Below are 23091 nucleotides of genomic sequence, written 5' to 3' on the forward strand. Positions count from 1 at the left end.
GGAGCCGGTCGTGCCTGAGAGCAGCTGCTCTCTGTTCTGGCACCACAACAGACCCAGGTGGGCAAAAGGTACAACTGCAGCACATCTCTGGCAGAATGCATTTTCTGCCGAGAAAAAAAATTCTGCACAGCACATGAATTCTGCACGTCTGCAGAATTCATCCAGGAGTAAAGTTTAGAGGCCCAAACTGGACAAAAGAGTGACTCTTAGATGCATGGGCATGTTTGTTCTGAGCTAAGAATTATTAGCTTGCGACCACAGAAAAAAAACAACCTCTTGGTGGGGTTTGAAGTCTGTTCACCTGCCTCAGCCCTTGGTGGGGCTGGGGTGATCTCTGGTAAGCTTATTAGCATGCATATAGGTTCTATAATTCTTTTTAAAATATTTGTTCTGTAATCTTTTAACTTGAGAATCATTGTTTGCTGGGAAATGGCTGTGTGGTAAGTTAAGCAAGGGCAGTTACACTGTTCATAGCCTCTGAGGAAGAAAGGCAAAGCAGGCCTGCTGAGGGGATCTGCCTTGCTGGGAAATTCACAGGATAGGCAGGGAGCTGTACAGCCTGGATATACATCTCTCTCCCTCCTGACTGCTGTGGGTTTCTACCCAATAGAGGTACCGGCTGGGCAGCCTGAGAGGACAGCCTTGCTGGACTATAGAGGGGGAATACAGGTCCAATGAATACAGGACCTGAATAGTGACGGGGGAGCACAAGGAAACAATAAGACAGAATTTGTCACCCTGATAAACGGTGGGCTCAGCTCAACAGCAGCCTAACCATTGTCATATGTTTGAAGGCTTCATGGAACAGGGGAGTTGTACGGAGGGATGGGAAGGATGATAACGAGATAGGTCTGGGGATGCTTATGGGGAGTTCCTCCAAAAAGCAAGCAGCAGCATGAAGAAAGCACAGAACCATAGAAATGTCAGGCTGGAAGGGAGCTCAAGAAGTCATCAAGTCCAGACCCATGTACTATGACAGGACCCAGTAAACCTAGACCATCCCGCACAAACATTTATTTGTCCAATCTGTTTTTTAAAATTTTCAATTATTATTAGCCTTATTAAAATAAAGCTATGTCACATCTACTGCTTCCCCCCATCCACTAGGCCAGTAACCCATTCAAAGACTGAAGTTAGGTTGGGTTGGCATGATTTCTTCTTGACAAATCCATGTTGACTATAACTTATGACACTATTATTCTCTAGATGCTAACAAACTGATTTTTTAATAATTTGTTTCAGAATCCTTCCAGGTATTGAAGTAAGGGTGGACTAGTCACAAAGTCCTTTTTGTTCCTGTTTTTAAAGACAGGTACTAAGTTTTCCTCCTCCGGGAGTACTTAGAGATAATTGCTAACAATTCCCAGATTGCTTCAGCAAGTTTCTTAAGTATCCTAAGATGAATTTCATCACATCTGATAAGTTGAATGTATTCAAGTCATCTAAATATTCTTTAATCTGTTCTTTCCCTATTTTGGCTTGTCTTCCTTCCTCTTCATTGTTAATATTCATTGTGTTAAGTATCTGCTCACCATTTACCTTTTTAGTAAAGATGGAAGCAAAACAGGAATGAAATACCTGAGCTTTCTTGATGTTATTAGTTTTTCTTCCCTGCTAAGCAGAGGAGCTACACCTTCCTCCGTCTTTCTCTAGCTCAGTGGTTCTCAAACTTTTGTACTGGTGACCCCTTTCACATAGCAAGCCTCTGACAGCGACCCCGCCTTATAAATTAAAAACACTTTTTAATATATTTAACACCATTATAAATGCTGGAGGCAACGTGGGGTTTAGGGTGAAGGCTGACAGCTCGTGACTTCCCTGTAATAACTTTGTGACCCCCCTAAAGTGTCCCGACCCCCAGTTTGAGAACCCCTGCTCTAGCTCCTAATGTATTTATAAAACCTTTTCTTGTTGCCTTTTCTATCCCTTGCTAGTTCCTTACCCTTTCTGATTTGTCCCTACATGTTTGTGCCCTCCTCCTATACTCGTCCCCACAATTTGTCCATGTTTCTATTTTTTGTAGGGTTCCATTTTGATATTCAGGTCATTAAAACACTCCTGTGGTACTATCTTGGCCTCTTACTATTCTCCCTTTCTTTCCTTCTGTAACGAGGCTGGTTCTGGTGGGACCCAACTGAGAGTGCCAATTCAGGACAAATTGCATAAAGCAGGGCAGTTACAGCCCAAGGCTGGGGTTTCTATGCACACCAAGGCAAACCAAACCAGCCAAACCAGAGAAGACTTTGGTTTTACCCCACTGGCTAACCACAAGTAACACAAGCAATTCCCTTAGACACTCCAGTTTCCCAGTATCACCACCAGTGCCCCTCATTATGGGGACAAATGGTTATGAAAATCAATACCCCAGAAAAAGAAAAAAGGTTCTCTCAATCCCAAAGGACCAAGCCCCAGACCCAGGTCAATATACAAATCAGATCTTACCCACAAATCACGCTGTTGCCAATCCTTTAAAATCTAAAAGTTTATTCATAAAAGGAAAGAAATATAGATGAGAGCTAGAATTGGTTAAATGGAATTAATTACACACAGTAAAGGCAAGTTCTTGGTTCAGGCTTGCAGCAGTGATAGAATAAACTGCAGGTTCAAATAAAGTCTCTGGAGTATATCCACAGCTGGGATGGGTCGTTCAGTCCTTTGTTCAAAGCTTCAGTGTAGCAAAGTTCTTCCAGAGGTAGGAAGCAGATTGAAGACAAGATGGAGAAGCTACAGCAGCTTTTTATACTCTCTTGCCAGGTGGTCTGTCTGTCTTTGTTCCAAAGACAAGCTGCCCATCACAGGGCCTGGAAAAACCTCAGAGTTCTGTCCCTAGGCATGTCCCTGCATACCTTGCTGAGTCCCAAGGCATGTCTGCCTTCTCTTAATGGGTCAGTTGTATAGCTGATGATCCTTAACGGGCCATCAAGCAGGCTAGGCAGAGCTGACACCAATTTATCTGGCGTGTCCCCCAGAAGCATAGCACAGGTTTGAACTACAGACAGTATAGAGCCAATATTCATAACTTCAACTACAAAATTATACGCACATATAGACAGCATAATCATAATCAGCAAATCACCACCTTGTCTTAGACACCTCATTTGACCCCCTTTATATAAAGATTTGGTGCCACTACAGGACTTTGGTTGCAACAATGATCTATACGGTCCTAGATTATGTCAATAACGGCACACCTTCATATCAGGTTAGTTTGCAGTTATGCCGTGTTTCCTTGACAAACTGTCAGCTCTCCTGTACTCATTTTTCCCTTAGATTTTCTTCCCATGACTGTAGTTACCAGTTCTCTTAGTTTGTTGAAGTCTGAAGTCCTTATTCTGCTGCTCTCACTTTTTTTTTTCCCTCAGAATCACAAAAATTTATCATTTCATGTTCACTTTCACCCAATTGCCTTCCACCTTCAGATTCGCTGCCAATTCCTTCATCTTGGCTATAAACAAATCTGAAATGGCTATCCTTCTGGTTACTTCTGCCATTTTTTGGAATAAAAGGGTTGTCCCCAAATCACTCCAAGAACTTATTGGACATTTTGTGTTTTGCTGTATTACTTGTCCAACAGATGTTGGGGTAGTTAAAATCAGGCATGGCTACTAGGTCTTGTCTTTTGATAGTTCTTTTATTTGCTCTAGAAATGCCTTGTCCACATTCTCTTCCTGATATCATGATCTATAGTAGACTCTGACCAGGAGCTCACCCCTATTTTTTTCTCCTGTTATCTTTATCTAATGAACTTCATTTGGTCTGCCTCCCACTTTGTTCTGGACCTGAGAACAAGAATATATATATTTTTGATCTAGAATGCAACATCTCCTCCCTTTTTACCCTGCTTGTCCTGCCTGAACAAGCTAGACTCCTCTATACCAATATTCCAGTTATGAGACTTGTTCAACCAAATCTTTGTGATGCTAATTAAGTCATAATTTAGGTTATGTATTAATTCTTCCATCTTTTCCTCCTTCTTCCCCATACTCCTTGCATTTGTGTACAGATAACCAAGATGTTGAGCAGATTTCCCCATTGATTTTCCTCTTGTTGCTCCTTTGACTTTACTGTAATTTTCCTGTCCATGAAAAGGCTTGTCTGAAAACTTAGCATGATGGGCTGATCAAAAGTGGGATGAGAATGAGAGGTGACTGTGGCATTATCAGATTAAAATATGACCAAAATCATTGTTGCCTCCACTGTTATATAATTGTAACAAATCCTATAAAAAGTATGTCAAGTAAGATGTCATTAGAAAAGTTATAATTTGCTGAATATGATCCTGCTATTTGTATATATGTATCATTTTTGTATCTGAAGTTATTAATATTAACTGTGTACCTGTATTTCAAATGTTTGCTCATGTGGTAACACCCACAAGGTATTTAGCCTGCACATCCTGAAGGGACTATTCATGTTAAATGGCCCATCCAGGAACTCAAAATGGACCATGGGATGTGCCTATCTATACTTAAAGGACTTTCCTGTGAACATTCTAACTAGAGTATGGGTGATGGCCTGTCCTATGACTAAGCAAAGCATGCATAGACATGTGACTTGCTCATGTGACTCCAAACACCATCTTGTTACCTGTAATTTTCCTCAATGAGAACAATGAGTTTCACTTCACTTGGCAAAAGCTATAAAAAGGACCTGGAAATATCTCCATTTGGCCTCTTTCCTGCTCAAACCTCTGCACTATGGACTTATACTAATGGGAGCATTCTAACCAAGGGTCTCAGGCCCTTCCAATGATTTGAAAGCAACCAGAGACTTAACAAGCCAGAAGTTTATTCCATCACTGCTACAAGCCTCATCTAAGAACTTTGCATTTATTGTATGTATTTGATTCCTTTAACCAATTTTAACTCTCACGTGCCTTTCTTTTTATAAATAAACCTTTAGATATTGGATACTAAAGGATTGGCAATAGCATGATTATTGGGTAAGATCTGAGTTATATATTGACCTTGGTATGTGACTGGTCCTTTAGGATCAGAAGAAAGATGAAACTGGTTTTAAATAACCACTCCTCATTAAGTCTAGCATCTGGGTGTTGAATCCAGGACTGGAATACCTAAGGAGGCTGCATTTCTGACTTCTTGTTAGCCAGTGTGGTGAGACAGAAGTTTACTTTTGTTGCTGGATTGGTATATCTCATGGAAGAATAACCACCAGTTTTGGGGTGTGTCTGCACTTTTTCCCAGCAGCTTGTCCTGAATTTGGTATTCTATGTTGTGATGCACGGAGACAGTGACATGTAAGGTAGTGATAGGCCATGAAAGACCTCGACAGTGAAGATAAGCGGCTTACACTTGATATGATGGAGATGGGGGATACAGGCTCTCCTGGCTCCACTCCTGTTAGAGTATGTCTGCACAACATCAGCCGGGGTCCACACACTTGTTGTAGGCATGGCCGGCCGAGGTTGGTCACTCTCCGGGCCGGCGGGGAACCAGACCGCCTCGCTACTTCTGTCAGGTGTGTCAGGGAATTAGCCTGTCTGAGCAAAGAGTTCAATAGCAAGGCCCAGGCTCTGAGTCAGGGCAGGGCAACAAACAGTCAGTAGCTCAGGGCCCTCAGGCAGGGGCTGAGCAAAGGCAGAGCTCAATAGCAAACCCAGGCTTCTGGCTCCTAGTAGCCTGGGAGAGGGGGAGACTGCCACCTGCAAGGTGGGTGGCAGGGGGGACGCAGGCCCTCTCACTCCCCTGCATCCCAGCCTGGGGCCCTAGCAGCAGCAGAAGACCCGCTGCTGGGTCAGTGGGGATCCTGGCCTCAACATACTGACATTGGCTCTGGCAGTGTTGCAGCCTGACTACGGTCGGCTGCCCCAGGCTACTTCCTACCTCTCCCTCTAAAGGTACCTTGGTCTGGCCGGCATCCTCCAAGGGGTCACACACCATGGGCTCCTCAGGTAACTGGCACTCGGTTGGCTTGGAGGCTCCTCGGGGTAACTAGTGAACAGCAAGCTTGGCAGCATCTCTGGGCTCGGGCTAGCATCAGGCATTGGCTGGTCTGACCAGTCCTCGGGTTGGCCGTCGTGGTCTCATGGCTGGGAGCTCTGCCACAGGCGTCTGGCCTCTCCGGTGGCTGTGTTTCAACTGAGCTCTGGGGTGGGGCTTTTATACTTCCGGTCCTACACCTTGACCTCTGAGGGGCGGGTGCAGGGTTTGCTGGCTCTGCCCACTTTGGCATCCAGAGAGGCTCGTCCCTCTCCGGGGTGGCGGGAAACCAGACCACCTCGCTACACTTGTGTTAATGATGCTCAGGCTAGCACATTAAAAATAGCTGTGTAGACATTGCAGCTCAGACTGGAGGCTCAGGCTCCCAAGCCTACCCCTGGTTTGAGAGACCAAGCTCAGCCCAACATCTACACAGTTACAAAAAGCCCATGAGCACAAGTGTGCAGACCCAGCCTGGGAGGATCTCTCCCAGAGGCAGTGTAGACATACCCATCATGTGCTACTTAGAGTAGTGGAGCTGTGGGGATCAGCCTTGGTAAAAGCAGAGCCTGAGACAGACCTTCTGGAGACAGTACCCCTTTGTGTCATGATGGCACTTCAGTGAATCCAAATGATTTGAGACTCCTCCTAAACACCATCTCCTCTGGGGTGCTGAAGCCATAAAAAATGGTTACCTAGCTTTCGTAACTATTGTTCTTCAAGATGAATTGCTCATGTCCATTCCATTTTAGGTGTGCATGGTTGGAGATTATTGCCTTAGTGGTACCTGTAGAGTCAGCTGTAGTGCCCTCTGGAGTGCCGCACTCATGCAGCGGAATCAGGCGCAATCAGCCCTATGCCCTCTGAGTTCCTTCTTGCCGACAACTCCGACAGAGGGGCAGGAGGGAGGGTAATGGAATGGACATGAGGTACATATCTCGAAGAACAGTTATGAAAGGTAGGTAACCATTTTTCTTCTTTGAGTGCTTATTCAGATCGATTCCACTCTTGGTGACTCATGAGAAGTATCCTCAGAGGCAGGCTTGGAGTTCACAGTCTTGCAGCTTTCAGTATTGCCCTGCCACGCTTGCTGGGTAAGAGCGTAATGAAATGCAAACATGTAGACATACAACCAGGTTGCAGCTAGACAGATTTCTTGGATCAGCACATGCGCCAGGAAGGCTGCTGATGACACCTGTGCCCTAGTAGAGTGAGCTATCATGATAGTCGGCAGGGGCATCTTTGCCAGTTCATAAGATTAGTGGATGCAGGCCGTGATCCAAGACAAGATTCTCTGGGCAGACACTGGGCAACCCTTCATCCTGTCTGTTACAGCAACCAACAACTGCGTTGACTTTCAGAACTGCTTTGTTCTATCTATGTAGAAGGCCTGAGCCCATCTGACGTCCAGGGTATGCAGCCTGCATTCCTCATCCATCGCATGAGGCTTTGGACAAAAGACCGGTAAGTATATGTCTTGACCAGTATGAAACCGGGAGATGACCTTGGGCAGAAAAGCTGGGTGCGGATGCAGCTGGACCTTGTCTTTATAGAAGACTGTATAAGCTGCCTCCCACGTGAGCATGCTGATCTTAGACACCCTACGGGCCAAAGTTATAGCAACCAAGAAGGAGACCTTCCAGGAGAGAACCAGGAGTGAGCAGGAAGCAAAAGGTTCAAAAGCGGACCCATGAGCCTTGACAGCACAAGATTCAGGTCCCAAGGGGAGACCGGATCCCAGACATGAGGGTAGAGGTGCTCCAAACTTTTCAAGAACTGTGCCATCATGGTATGGGCGAAGACCGTCCTGCTTTGAAATGGAGGGTGGAACGATAAAATGGCCACCAGGTGTACCCTGAACAAAAGATAGCGACAGACCCTGGAGCTTAAGATGCAGCAAAAAGTCCAGGATGTGCTGCAGTGAGGCCTCTTCAGCAAAAATGTGTTGATCAAGACCCAACACGTGAACCGCTTCCACTTTGCCACGTAGGTAGCCATGGTGGAGGGTTTCCTGCTGCCCAGCGGGACCTGCTAGACACCAGCAGAGCACTCCCATTCATCCGTACTTAACCACACAGAAGCCAAGCTTTCAGGTGCAGTGTTGCCAGGTACAGATGCAGCAGATTGCCATGGTTCTGGGACAGCAGATCTAGCTGAAGAGGCAGTTGCAGCGGGATGGCTGCCAAAAGAGTCAACAGCATGCCAAAACAGTGTTGGCAAGGCTATGCGGGGGATACGAGGATGACATTCACTTTGTCTTGCCTCCTCTTTAGCAGGACCTTGTGGATTAAAGGCACCAACGTGAAGGCATACATCAGCGCTCCTGACCACTGAATCGAGACGGCGTCTCACAGGGAGCTTTTATCCCTTCCCTGCAGGGAACAGAACACGTGGTACTTTCTGTTCTGCCTGGATGCAAACAGGTCCACCTGCAGCATCCCCCACCTGTGGGGGATTAGGTTGTCCACCTCTGGATGGAGTGACCATTCATGGTGAGATGAGAAGGTCCTGCTGAGGTGATCTGCCAGGACTTTCTTGGTTCCAGGCAGGTGGGCGGCTACCAGATGAATGGCACGCCACACACAAAAGTCCCAGAGGCTGAGTGTCTCCCAACAAAGGGCTGAAGACCTGGCACTTCCCTGCCTGTTGATGTAATATATTGCAATGGTATTGTCCATCAGGACCTGCATGTCCGAGACCAGGATGAGTGACGGGGACAGGGTGATTAAGGGAACTCCTTGCAGCACCAATTTGGGATCCAGTCACCAGTCCAGGGATAAGAGGATGTGGCTCGGCACCATGACCACTCGGTCCAGGGCATGCCTGCTGGGGATATAGACTGAGGCCAGCCACGCTTGCAGAGGCCACAGATGAAATAGAGTATGGCTGACCACGTAAGTGCATGTGGCCATGTGGCCCATAGAATCATAGAATATCAGGGTTGGAAGGGACCCCAGAAGGTCATCTAGTCCAACCCCCTGCTCGAAGCAGGACCAATTCCCAGTTAAATCATCCCAGCCAGGGCTTTGTCAAGCCTGACCTTAAAAACCTCTAAGGAAGGAGATTCTACCACCTCCCTAGGTAACGCATTCCAGTGTTTCACCACCCTCTTAGTGAAAAAGTTTTTCCTAATATCCAATCTAAACCTCCCCCACTGCAACTTGAGACCATTACTCCTCGTTCTGTCATCTGCTACCATTGAGAACAGTCTAGAGCCATCCTCTTTGGAACCCCCTTTCAGGTAGTTGAAAGCAGCTATCAAATCCCCCCTCATTCTTCTCTTCTGCAGGCTAAACAATCCCAGCTCCCTCAGCCTCTCCTCATAACTCATGTGTTCCAGACCCCTAATCATTTTTGTTGCCCTTCGCTGGACTCTCTCCAATTTATCCACATCCTTCTTGAAGTGTGGGGCCCAAAACTGGACACAGTACTCCAGATGAGGCCTCACCAATGTCGAATAGAGGGGAACGATCACGTCCCTCGATCTGCTCGCTATGCCCCTACTTATACATCCCAAAATGCCATTGGCCTTCTTGGCAACAAGGGCACACTGCTGACTCATATCCAGCTTCTCGTCCACTGTCACCCCTAGGTCCTTTTCCGCAGAACTGCTGCTGAGCCATTCGGTCCCTAGTCTGTAGCTGTGCATTGGGTTCTTCCGTCCTAAGTGCAGGACCCTGCACTTATCCTTATTGAACCTCATCAGATTCCTTTTGGCCCAATCTTCCAATTGGTCTAGGTCCTTCTGTATCCTATCCCTCCCCTCCAGCGTATCTACCACTCCTCCCAGTTTAGTATCATCCGCAAATTTGCTGAGAGTGCAATCCACACCATCCTCCAGATCATTTATGAAGATATTGAATAAAACCGGCCCCAGGACCGACCCTTGGGGCACTCCACTTGATACCGGCTGCCAACTAGACATGGAGCCATTGATCACTACCCGTTGAGCCCAACAATCTAGCCAGCTTTCTACCCACCTTATAGTGCATTCATCCAGCCCATACTTCCTTAACTTGCTGACAAGAATACTTTGGGAGACCGTGTCAAAAGCTTTGCTAAAGTCAAGAAACAATACATCCACTGCTTTCCCTTCATCCACAGAACCAGTAATCTCATCATAAAAGGCGATTAGATTAGTCAGGCATGACCTTCCCTTGGTGAATCCATGCTGGCTGTTCCTGATCACTTTCCTCTCATGCAAGTGCTTCAGGATTGATTCTTTGAGGACCTGCTCCATGATTTTTCCAGGGACTGAGGTGAGGCTGACTGGCCTGTAGTTCCCAGGATCTTCCTTCTTCCCTTTTTTAAAGATTGGCACTACATTAGCCTTTTTCCAGTCATCCGGGACTTCCCCGGTTCGCCACGAGTTTTCAAAGATAATGGCCAGTGGCTCTGCAATCACAGCCGCCATCAGTCACAGACATGTATTGGCCATGGTGAGCAGATGGTTCTTTATGTGGGAAATCAGGTCCAACATGGCCCAAAAATGCACCTCCAGAAGGCAGGCCCTGGCCCACAAGGAATCAAGAACTGCTCCAATAAATTCTATGCATTGGATTGGCATCAACATGACTTTTCTGTTTTTATTAGCAGGCCCAGGTCACTGCAGGTGGAGCACACCAGATTGAGGCTCCTTTGCACAAGTCCTGGAGACTTGCCTTTGATGAGCCAGTCGTTGAGACACGGGAAGATCTGGGCTGCTTGACGTGTCAGGTAAGCTGCCACTGGCATCACACCGAAGGGCAGCACTGTGAACTGGAAGTGGCGCCTGGCCACCATGAAACATAGGAAATGCCTGTGTCCCAGGAATATGTGGACATGAAAATCTACATATCCACGCATATGTCTAAGACCTTTTATCTAGACCAACAGACAATGGAAGAATGACATATGGGGGTTTTCAATTTGTACCCACAGACTTAACAGGTACACCACAAGGAAACTTATGTGCAAATATACATGTCATCAATACACACAAACATACTAGCCTATGGAGTAAGCATACCCTAACATTTTGTGGGTGAGGAATGAAATTTGGGCATAGAAGGAAAGATTTCCAGCATTTGTGCCCTATAAAAGAGGTAACCCACCTCACTAGGGTATTCTTTTTCTATTCCTCTTCCATCTCCTATCTACTATTAGTAGGCTACTCTTGTTCTTCTTAAACTTTAAGTTTCAAGGGAACTAGGCTAAGCCTGGTTTCCCTAAGTTTTATTCTTAGTTTGTTCATTAGGTTCTGATTTTAAGTTTGTCAAGTAAACCCTAAGTTAGTTTTGATAGATCTTAGTATTAGTTTTTCTAAGCAAGGCATCCATCACTCAAGAACTGAGAAACCTGAACCACAAGGCTGGTCCTGTATCTGTTACAACCAGGTTATCAAGGAAGGGTGTGAGTATATTAACCAAAGCTTTGTTGCATATAATACGATATTATCATATGTATCTTTTGAATAGCAGTAATGCAATTGTAACTTTGTAACTCTGAGTATTTTACCATTTACTATTATTAATTTTAATAAAAAGTCTTTAAGGCTCTATCTGCCTCAGTGTGAGCTTCCTGTCATACCTCCGAGGGTCCTTTGTTAATTCTGTGGAGCCTGATTCGGGACAAGAACTTTTATCTTCTCAACAGACTGGCAAGTCTAAACCCCATAATATTAATAATTAATTATTAATATTATTAATTAAATTAAAATAACATTAATTTAAATTGATGAATTAAATTAATATTAGTACACCCTAAATCAGGTTACAAAACCCAGGAGACTGCAGAATGCCCCACCTGGGACAAAGTTCCTGCTGGGACCCTAACGACTAACTAACGAACACTTTACTACTAAACTACTTAACCACTATTGTATACAAACTATGGACAAAGGCCTTAAGACACAAAGTTCATAAAAGGAAAAAAATGCTAGCTCTTGCTAAGCAAGGAAGGCACTCCAACTAATCACCACGGGTGGTAAGAAAGAACTGAGAGGCCATAGAGCCAGCAGCACCTGATAGACCGCTGCATGAGTGTGGCCCTCCAGAGGGCATGACAGACGACCCTACGGGTACCGCTAAGGCAAAAATCTCTGACGACCATGCATGTGGGCACGCACACACCTAGAAAGGAATCGACATGAGCAAGCTCTCGAAGAACACAGGATTTACAGATCCCATGGTTAGTTTGGTAAAGCAAAACTGAACTCCGAATTCATTTTGGCAGTCATCTGCCCAGCTTTTCCAAAGCCTCCTGGACTTCATTTCCTTCCCTCTCAGTCTCCTTGTCTAACTCTTTTTGCCCTTTGTCATAAATATAAAGGGAAGGGTAACCACCTTTCTGTCCACAGTGCTATAAAATCCCTCCTGGTCAGAGGAAAACCCTTTCACCTGTAAAGGGTTAAGAAGATAAGATAACCTCGCTGGCACCTGACCAAAATGACCAATGAGGAGACAAGATACTTTCAAAGCTGGAGGGGGGGGGGGGGGGAAAGGGTCTGTCTGTCTGGGTGATGCTTTTGCTGGGAACAGATCAGGAATGCAGCTTAGAACTCCTGTAAAAAGTTAGTAAGTAATCTAGCTAGAAATGTGTTAGATTTCCTTTTGTTTAATGGCTGGTAAAATAGCTGTGCTGAATGGCATGTATATTCCTGTTTGTGTGTCTTTTTGTAATTTAAGGTTTTGCCTAGAGCGATTCTCTATGTTTTGAATCCAATTACCCTGTAAGGTATTTACCATCCTGATTTTTACAGAGGTGATTCTTTTACCTTTTCTTAATAAAATTCTTCTTTTAAGAACCTGATTGATTTTTCATTGTTCTTAAGATCCAAGGGTTTGGGTCTGTGTTCACCTGTACAAATTGGTGAGGATTTTTATCAAGCCTTCCCCAGGAAAGGGGGTGAAGGGCTTGGGGGAATATTTTGGGGGAAGACATCTCCAAGTGGGCTCTTTCCCTGTTCTTTGTTTAACACACTTGGTGGTGGCAGCATAGGGTTCAAGGACAAGGCAAAGTTTGTACCTTGGGGAAGTTTTTAACCAAAACTGGTAAGAATAAGCTCAGGGGGTCTTTCATGCAGGTCCCCACATCTGTACCTTAGAGTTCAGAGTGGGGAAGGAACCTTAACACCCTTGATGACAGCAAACTTATGGCTGACAGATATTTGTCTAACTAGTTTTTTAAAACCTCCAGTGACTGGGATTCCACAACCTCTCTAGTGACCGATTCCAGTATTTATCTATTCTCAAGGTTGGAAAGGTTTTTCTAATATCCAACCTAAGCACCCCTTGCTGTAAATCAAGCCAATTACTTCTCCTACCCCAGTGCACATGGAGAAAAATTTATCACCATCCTCTGTATAGCAGTCTTTAACATAGCTGAAGACCAGCCCCCAAGTCATCTTTTCTCAAAACTAAACATGACCAATTCTTTTAACCTTTCCTCACAGGTCACAATTTAGAATAGTAAGGTAGCTTTGTGGATGTTGATTCTCAATGGATATGAGCAGGGCATGATTGCATTTGTCAAGGGAGAGAAAAGAATGGTGCATTAATTCAGACAGGAGATGATGAGAGCCTGGATAAGGGTTTTAGCTGTGTTGATGGATAGGAAAGCCTGTATCTTAGGGAGGTTATTGCAGAAAGAAAATACAAGATATAAGCTGCACGGGAGGACCTAGAAAGAGTCCTGTGTTGCAGCATATGTGCAGTGTACAGACGTAAGTGACAGAAAGGATGGTGGAGGTGTCTGCAGTGATACAGAAAGGAGGTGCGAGGTGGCTTGGGGGAATATCAAGAGCTGTATTCTGGCCATTTTAGCTTTTGAACTTGAGCTGATAGCCAGACATCTCTGAGGAAGTGTCAGAGAGACAGGCTGAGGTTTCAGTTTGGGGAGAAAGACAGGTCTGGAGCAGAGAGTTACATCTGTGAGTTGCCAGCAGAGATGGTAGCCAAATTTGTGTTTGTGGATGAGATTACCAGAGATCAAGTACACAGGAAAAAGAGAAGCGGACCAAGGACAGAGCTTGTGTAAGGCCTGTACTGGAGTGGGGATGAGGAGGATTGTCCAAGGACACACTGAAGGAGAGATCAGAGAAGTAGGAGGAGAAGCAGAAGAGGATAAGGGAAGATCATATTTCAAGAAGATGACCATGGTCAATAGTGTCAAAGACAGCCGACGGGTCAAGGAGGAGGATGAAGTACTGGCTGAGCTTCATTAGAGACTTTGGCAAAAGCAGCCTCAGTGAAGTGCTACAATCTCCGGCTCCCTGAAACCTGTAGTTCCTACCCCCACCAGACCTTCCTACTTCCTAGACCAACCACTCTCCAACCCCGTCACTCCCCTGTCCCTCTAACTGCAGTGTTCCCCACTCCCAGTTAACCCACTCCCTACCCAACCCTCCCTCAACAACAGCACAACTGCTGGGCCCTCCACCCCCTTTTCCCCATTCCCAGTCCCCCATTTGCCCAGCTCACATCATTACCAGCTCAAGGGAACTCCTCTCCCTGACACCCTCCATCCACCTCCTTCCATTGTGTTGGGATATTTTAGGGTTAAGTATAAAAATAAGCTGCTAATGTGCTAACATGACATTGGGGACAAAGGCATATGTAGGCAGTATTTCTTTGTCTAATACATAAGTTGCAGATTCTTCCCTTCTCTGTTGCTTGTAAGCACTGATAAGGATAGGTTTCAGAGTAACAGCCGTGTTAGTCTGTCTTCGCAAAAAGAAAAGGAGTACTTGTGGCACCTTAGAGACTAACCAATTTATTTGAGCATGAGCTTTCGTGAGCTACGAAGTGAGCTGTAGCTCACGAAAGCTCATGCTCAAATAAATTGGTTAGTCTCTAAGGTGCCACAAGTACTCCTTTTCTTTTTACTGATAAGGATGCAGCTGCAAGAGAAATGTCCTTTGTGTAAATGAAGGTAACATTCCTTTTATCTTCCCCTCCCTCCCTTTCCCAGCTACATAAACAAGCCCTGGCTCATGGCCTCTTCCTCCCTCCCTCTCCTAAGAACTGTTAATTAAGGAAATTTGTAGCAACAATCACTGCAAAGAAATGTATTTTCAAGGTAAAAATGTGTGTATAATATGCGTAATGCTGTAATCAGTCAATGGGGTGGGTATAATCATAGTATGGGTGTTTCTATTACTTAATACGGGTTTTTGGGGTGTTGTAACAGACGTAGGTGTGTATTTACTAACAAACAAAAAGAGTGTGTTGTAACTAATTCAGTGCTTACTGGACAATTGGGTATCACAATAAAGGATTCCATCTACTCAATCCACCTCTGGGGCAACCTGCTCTTTTTCTTCTAACACATTGTACCCAAACATCCCTGATTTTCTCTAATGTTAGTCCTCCACACCCCATTCCCCTTCATCCCCTCTGCTCTCAGCCCTCCCACCTACATGTCACTCCATGAACACCAGCTCCCCATCATCTTTCTCCCCTCCTCATCCTCTCCCTTGTCTCAAAGACTCCTGAATGAGACCCTCACACTGTCTCCAGTCCACAGATGGGTGCACCTGATTGCCACATTCTCCATGCATTTAGAAAGTTATCATAACAGACCACCAGCGGCACTAGATTTAAGGTTCAGCATTACTTTCTGTTTAAAGGCCAACTATTCTAATTTCTCTAAAATGTACATGCTTACTCACATTGGCCTGAAATACACTGCTCATCATGTGGGTGCAGGACAGGGTTAGTATTCCAAAGATGGGGTTAATTGCTCCAGAGGTTCCTGAGCTACAGCCCTCTGAAAACAAGGTTTTGACCAAAATCACCTTGCTCTGATAACATTCTCTTGCACACAACTGAGGCTCAGAACTGTGGTTCTGATTATCCCCCAACTGCTAGACAGTTGGCAACTAGCTCAGCTGGTCTATGGTGCAAAATGCCTGTTTGGGGGAGCAGTACCAAACAAGTTAATAACTATAATGCTTGGAGCTTCAGATCAGCAAAAGCCAAATGGATAAGAACGTAAGAGGCCACACTGGGTCAGAACAATTGCCCATCTAGTACAGTATCCTGTCTTCCGGTAGTAGCCAATGCCAGATGCTTCAGAGGGAATGAACAGAAGGAGCTTTTCAAGTGATCCATCTCCTGTCATCCACTCACAGCACGTGGCAGTTAGAGGCTTAGGGCCACCCAGAGCATAGGGTTGCATCTCTGACCATCTTGGCTAGTAGCAGTCGATGGACCTATCCTGCATGAATTTATCTAACTCTTTTTAACCCAGTTATAATTACAGACTTCACAACATCCCCTGGCAATGAGTTCCACAGGATGACTGTGCACTGTGTGAAGAAATACTTCCTTTTGTTTGTTATCAATCTGCTGCCTATTAACTTCATCACGTGACCCCTGACTCTTGTGCTATGCAAAGGGGTAAATAACACTTCCTTATCCATTTTCTCCACACCATAGTTCCACCCACCCACACCCCATCACATGAGAGCAGACAGGAAGCATCAGGGTGAGGGGAGAAAAAAGCCCCCCCTCCCCCAGCAGAGTGAGGGGGCAGGAGTCTTCACATTCATCACTCATCTACCAGCCAGAGGCTGATACAGGAGATGGAGCCCCCAGCAGGGTCCAGGGACAACTCCCTGGTGTGAATCGCAACACCCTCCTCATTGCCAGCAGCTGGATAGGAGGGGATGGGGTGTCTTCCCTGAGCTTCACTGGTGGGTGCCCCTTTATATCTCACAGCAGCCTCTGGCCAGTAGGCTTCAATACTGGAGCCTGAACCTAGTAAATTTCCCTAACCCAGTCCAGGGGGTTGTTTCCTGCTTGGCCAATTAGGGAATTCCCACCCACAAACCATAGGGGTCTGTTGCCGAGATCTAGGCATCACAGTAAATAAATCTCTGCAGATTTATCATACCGTGTCCCACTCCCTTTCTCCACCCTGTGTATTTCCTGACCCCTCCCACTTCCAGACTAGCCCCCTCAGAAGTGCCCACCTCTTCTGTATTTACTGCCCTTCTCCCTCCAAAGAGAACCCACCAGCAACTCCCTGACAATCCCTACCTCAAATGGCTCCACTGCAGCCATTTCTTTTCCCTGGCCCCCAGGACAGAATGAGCTGGAGCAAAACATGGATGTTACGCTGCAGCCTGCTAGCGCAAAAAGGGCAATTGGGGACACGTCAGAACAGGAAATAATTTCACAGCACAATTCACTCCAGGCTCTTTCCCTGCACAGGGATGGGGCACAGAGCAGGGGCGGGCAAACATTTTGGCCTGAGGGACGCATCAGGTTTCTGAAATTGTATGGAGGGCCGGTTAGGGGAGGCTGTGCCTCCCCAAACAGCCAGGCATGGCATGGCCCCCACCCCCTATCCCCACCTGCTTCTTGACCCCAGATGCCCCCCCGGAACTCCTGCCCTATCCAACCCTCCCTGTTCCTGACGGCCCCCCGGGGACCCCTGCCCCATCCACCCCCACTGCTCTCAGTTCCCTGACCCCCGGCCCACCAGGGACCCCTGCCCCATCCACCCCCACTGCTCTCAGTTCCCTGACCCCCTGCCCCTAACTGCCCCCCCTCCGCCCCATCCAACCCCCTGATACTTCCTGATTGCCCCCCCTGGACCCCTGCCCCATCCAACCACCCCTTCTTCCTTACCGCCCCCAGACCCTTCGCCTCTAACTGCACCCCACCCCTAACTGTCCCCCACCATCCCATTCAACCCCACCTCTCCTTCCTGACTGCCCCCCTGGGACCCCTGCCCCCATTGAACCCCCCTGTTCCCCACCCTCCAACCACCCCATCCCATCCATACCCTTGACCACCCCCTAAATTCCCCTGCCCTCTATCCAAACCCCCCCACTCCCTGCCCCTTACCATACTGCCTGGAGCACCAGTGGCTGGCACCGTGGCTGCACCAGGACAGGTGGCGTGGCTTTGTGGGAGGGGGGACAGCAGGGGAGGGGCCGTGGGCTAGCCACCCAGACCAGGAGCTCAGGGCCCAGGCCAGATGTGGCCTGTGGGCTGTAGTTTGTCCACCTCTGGTCTAGAGTGTCATGCAAATAGAACAATTCAAAACACAGTGGGGGGGGGGGGCTGTTATCTACCCAGACATCTGTTACAAAAGGAATTCAACCAGACATAAAGTGTCCAATAACTTCTTGGAATGTACAGGGGACACCTGTTTTCTTTGAGAGGATGGAAGCAGTAACTGGAGGATGAAGGAATGCGTTAGGAAACTGAAGGGTAAAGTAATATAGGCAAAAGTGATGAGAAAATGATCAATGTCATGGTTCTATGAGAAGGAAGGCATGAGAGCAGCAGAATAAGGACAGTGGACATCCAAAAGGCAGACTACAACCGACACAAAGAACTGGTAGGTGAGGTCCCATGGGAATAAAATCTCAGAGGGAGAAAAGAGTTCAGGAGAGCTGGCTGGCAGTTCCTCAGAGACAATATTAAAGGAGCAGCAGCAAAGGATGTGAAGGAAAGACAGAAAGAGTAAGTGGCCAATATGGTTCTACCATAAGTTCTTTCATGACCAGAAAATAAAAAGGAATCCTATAAAAAGTGGAATCATGGAGAAATTTCTATGGATGAGTACAAAAGAATTGCACAAGCCTGAGGAGACAAAACTGGAAACATTAACTCACAAAATGAGTTAGACCTTGGAAGTGACACAAAGAAAGCAATAAGATAAATGTTCTATGAATATATTAGACAGAGGAAGGAAAATGTAGGTCTTCTACTTACCAGAGAAGAAGAAGAAGAAGAAGAGATGACATCAACAAGATGAAGATGTTTAATGCCTTTTTAAATGTAATTATCTAAAAAATGTAATTGTGACTGGACACTTAATTATTTTTAACCAAGAGGGGGAAGGAACAGAAACCACAATGGGGAAATAAGAGGTTGAAAAAATATGTACATAAGTTAAATTTATTAAAGTCAGCAGGGCCTAATGCAATTCATCCTGGGGTACCTATGGAATTAGCTGAACTAATCTTGGAACAGTTAACAATGAACTTGAACAACTCCAGGAGGATGGTTAGGTCCCACAAGACTGGAAAAGAGCAAGAATGAAGACCTGGGGAATAAAGGCCAGTCAAGCCTAATTAAGATACCCAGAAAGAAAACTGTATTAAACAATCAATGTATAAGCACCTAGAGGATAGTAAAGTGATAAATTATAGCCAGCATAGATTATCAAATACAAACAATGCCAAACCAATCTAATTTCCTGTTTTAACAGGGGTAACAGGCCTTATGAATCTGGGACACACTGTAGACATGACATATCTTTATTTTTGTAAGGCTTTTGATAGAAAATCCCATGACATTCTCATCAGCAAACTAGGGAAATGTAGTGTACTTGAAAGTCTGTACTCAAAGAGTAATTACTAATGGCTCACTGACAAACTGGGAGGAAGTACCTAATGCTGTCCCACAGGAGCCAATCCTCGATCTGGTACTACTCAATATTTTCATTAATGACTTGGATAATGGAGAGGAGAGTGCACTTATTAAATTTTCAGATGACACCAGGCTGGGAAGAGTTGCAAACACTTTGGAGAACAGGATTAGAATTAAAAATGACCTTTATAAATTAGAGAATTGATCTGAATGAAGAAGATGAAATTTAATAAAGACAACTGCAAAGTACTACATTTTAGGAAAGGAAAATCCAATGCATGACTACAAATTGGGGACTAACTGGCTAGGGGGCAATACTACTGAAAAGGATCTGGGGGTTATAATGGATCACAAATTGAATCTGAGCCAGCCATGTGATTCAGTTGTGACAAAGACTAGTTCAGTACTGGAATAGGTTACCGAGGAAGGTTGTGGAATTGCCATCATTGGAGGTTTTTAAGGACAGGTTGATCAAACACCCCAGTGTTGGGGGCTAGAATGGATGATCTCTCATGGTTCATTCCAGCCCTACAGTTCTCTGATTCTATTCCGAGGAAATGTTTGGCCATTTTATTACACCACTGACCCGGCCCACCCCACTAGTACTAAACAGCCAAGACATTTTGAAACCCTCCCAGTAACAAAGTCTAGGAACCAAATACAAGACAAGAGCAGAACAAAAGGAGTGACTGGGGGATTTCCTGACATTGTCCCCAGGGCAGCACACTCCCACAGCAGGGGGCACAGGCAGAGTCAGGAATTGGCTTTTCCTCTCCCTGCACTTCACCTTATTCACTGGAAAGTGAATTTTCCCAGGGATGCTGTGCTAAGTCTGTGTGGGCACTTTAGAGATCTGGGAATCTCTCTCCCCAATTATTTCTCCCACTGCCCCTATCAATCTCTCTCTCCTTTTTCTCTTTGTGTTTCACATCTCCTGTCTCTCCCCCTCTTGCAGACAGACAGCCATTCCTGGGTGTTCACTCTCCTATGGCTTGACCGGCTCCTGAAATTGCTAAGGGGAGGAGAGATGTTGGGTAAGGAGGGGCTGTTTGTGCACAGTCACTTTCATGCCTATCCCCAGCACATTCCCTGAGGTCTCTATCAATCACCTGGAGTCTCCGACTCAGATGTTGGTGTGGGCAGAGCCTAGGGCTGGCCCATGGAGCTAATTACAGCTGGAGAAAGTCCTCACCTTACCTAGGCACAGAGGAAGCTTCACTCCAAGTCATTCCCAAGCCCAGACCCCATCAGGGGAACAGCAGCTGCTCAGTCTGGGCTCCCAGATCACAGTGTGTCTGACCCAGGAAGCTCAACCCTGAGAAGAGGGAGACACACAGTCAGACAGGGCCTGAGGGCTCCCCCCCTCCTTTAGCAACAATTGAACCCCCACCCCCACAGGGACATATCCTGATTTTATTTGCCCCCATGTTAATCTGGAGTCACTCCAGGTTCTTCCTTGAGGTGTCTCTTGATTAACTCTAGTCTCAGTGAGATCAGAAACATGGCTCAGGAGGGATGAAGCCAGAATCCTTTCCTGCTCCCTCATTCCTTCCCCTTCTTCTGAGAAGGATTCATAGCAACAGTTTTCCCTCCAAAACCTGATGTTCCTCCAGTTTTGAAAATGGGGAGAGAAGCAAAGTCTGTCTTGATTTCATATCAGTAATTGATAAATGGATAGGGAGTTATCAGCAGCCCCTGCCAGCCATTCACATGGGGGGGAGCCCTGAGTGAGGCTTCTTTAACAGGAGAATGGATGGCATGGAGGAGCCAGATTTTGTAAGAAATTTCCATGCCCGGTGATTGACAGAAAATGGCCAATAGGAACCCACTCCAGAGACAACTACATCTCAGCACTGGGCGAAGCAACCCGTCATGGAGACCATTTGTCATGGGGGTTTGGGATACTGCTGGTGAACATGATAAGGGGAAAGTGAGAGGCTAATACAGTAGCATGGAGATTTTCAGCCACTCTGGGTACAGCCAGGGCAGCAAGGAGGCAGTCCTAGAGTGAGTGCCCATCATGTGCCCCCTGAGGAAAAGAAGAGGTTCCAACCAACTGTCCTGTGAGCAGCTGGGAGACACCATTCCCCCAAACAGGGGGAGATCTCTGGCTTTGGTGTATATTAAATATGGGGCGAGTCACTTTCATCAGCAAACACTTTAATGAAGATAAAGAGGAAAAGAAATGAGTCTAAAATGAGAGGAGAAAGTTGACCATTTAACTACCCGCAACTGCCAGTATGGAGAATGACTAAGGCAACAAATTCCCTCCAAAACATGAGGACTTGATGCAACTAAACATGGGAACGTCTCCAAACACGAGATGCTTTTTAACAGATATTTAATAATTACATGGAAAATGACAATATCTGACAGCTGATGTCTATGTTAAGTCATTAAAGAGAAAAGGGTGGAAATCTGGGGAATTTTGGATCAATTTTCACAAAGTAGAGCAGAAAGTGGAAAAAAATGTGAAGATTTTATATCGATAGTCAATAGTAGGTAAAGAGGTAAAATGAGAGTGAATTTCATATTGTTACTTGACAAATTGAGAGGAAAATGGGAAACATCTGCAAAACTTTTCTACATAGATTCAAATATTTGAGAAAAGGTCAAAATCTGAGGATATTTTATGTTAATATTTTAATATTAGTGAGACATGGAAAAAATCTCAGGGAATATTAAATTAGAAATAGATAACTAGAGAGAAAGGAGGGCAAGATTTTAGGATATTCTCCGGAAGAAGAGATCTGTGTGTAACTCAGAAATGTATCTCTCTCACCAATTGAAGTGGACCCAATAAAAGATATTACCTCACTCACCTTCTCTTTCTAAATGCAAAGCAATGCACATTGGAGAGAGAAACTAGAGCTACTTATGAACTTGACAGTATCAAATGTAGCCCATATAGCTAGCTTTAGCATTTATTTTATGCAGCAGTAATGCAAGGAACCCACAGACCTGTCTCCTGCACAACATTGGCATCAGCAGTTAGCATAAGGCTTGAGGTCTATGAACTCTGGCACAGATAAATGGCCTAAGGGTCAGCCTTAATGTTTGGGGAACTGGAAATAAGAGTGTTTAAGGGGCAATTTCATCTGTAAAGACACCAGCAGACCAGAGAAACATGAGCTAACACCAGCTTTAGGATAGAACATCCACAGATGTCTGACCACAGGAGAGCCATGGCAACATACTGACACAAATGACACCAAGATAAGATCATTAATACACTAACCTACGGGAGCACACCCCAACATTAGTAGGGAGAGGAAATACAAATGAGGAAGAGAGGAGAAACCCCTACTGAACATGCATTACACCTAGCGACATCAGTAGAACATATTATAGGCTACACAACCCAAGAAAAGGATCTGCATGTTGCTGTAGACAGGTCAATTAAAAGCTCCATTCAATGCACAGCTGCCAGCAAAAAAGCTAACAACATGTTAGGATTCATAAGGAATTGGATGGAGAATAACTCCAAACATTTGTATATAAATCAAGGGAATTAAAACCAATAGTAAAAGGTTCTATAGCCATATGAATAAGAAGAAAACAAAGAAAGAAGAAGTGGGACTGCTAAACACTGAGGATGGAGTGCAGGTTAAGGATAATCTAGGCATGGCCCAATATCTAAACAAATACTTTGCCTCAGTCTTTAATGAGACTAATGAGGAGCTTAGGGATAATTGTAGGATGACAACTGGGAAGGAGGATATGGAGGTAGATATTACCACATCCGAGGAGAAGCGAAACTCGAACAGCTTAATAGGACTGTC

General features: G+C 45.6%; 1 protein-coding gene across 1 annotated transcript in view; it reads right to left on the bottom strand.

Moving 5' to 3' along the window:
- Positions 1 to 23091, bottom strand: part of LOC140901673 (uncharacterized) — a 36284-nt gene that overhangs the window by 8492 nt on the left and 4701 nt on the right. Inside the window, exon 2 of the mRNA XM_073320917.2 lies at positions 20507 to 20624. The gene's annotated coding sequence lies outside the window, so the exon portion shown is untranslated. The remainder of the gene's footprint in view (positions 1 to 20506; positions 20625 to 23091) is intronic.

The sequence above is a fragment of the Lepidochelys kempii genome, chromosome 22 (genome assembly GCF_965140285.1).
Source record: "Lepidochelys kempii isolate rLepKem1 chromosome 22, rLepKem1.hap1, whole genome shotgun sequence".
In the NCBI taxonomy this organism is placed as follows: domain Eukaryota; kingdom Metazoa; phylum Chordata; order Testudines; family Cheloniidae; genus Lepidochelys; species Lepidochelys kempii.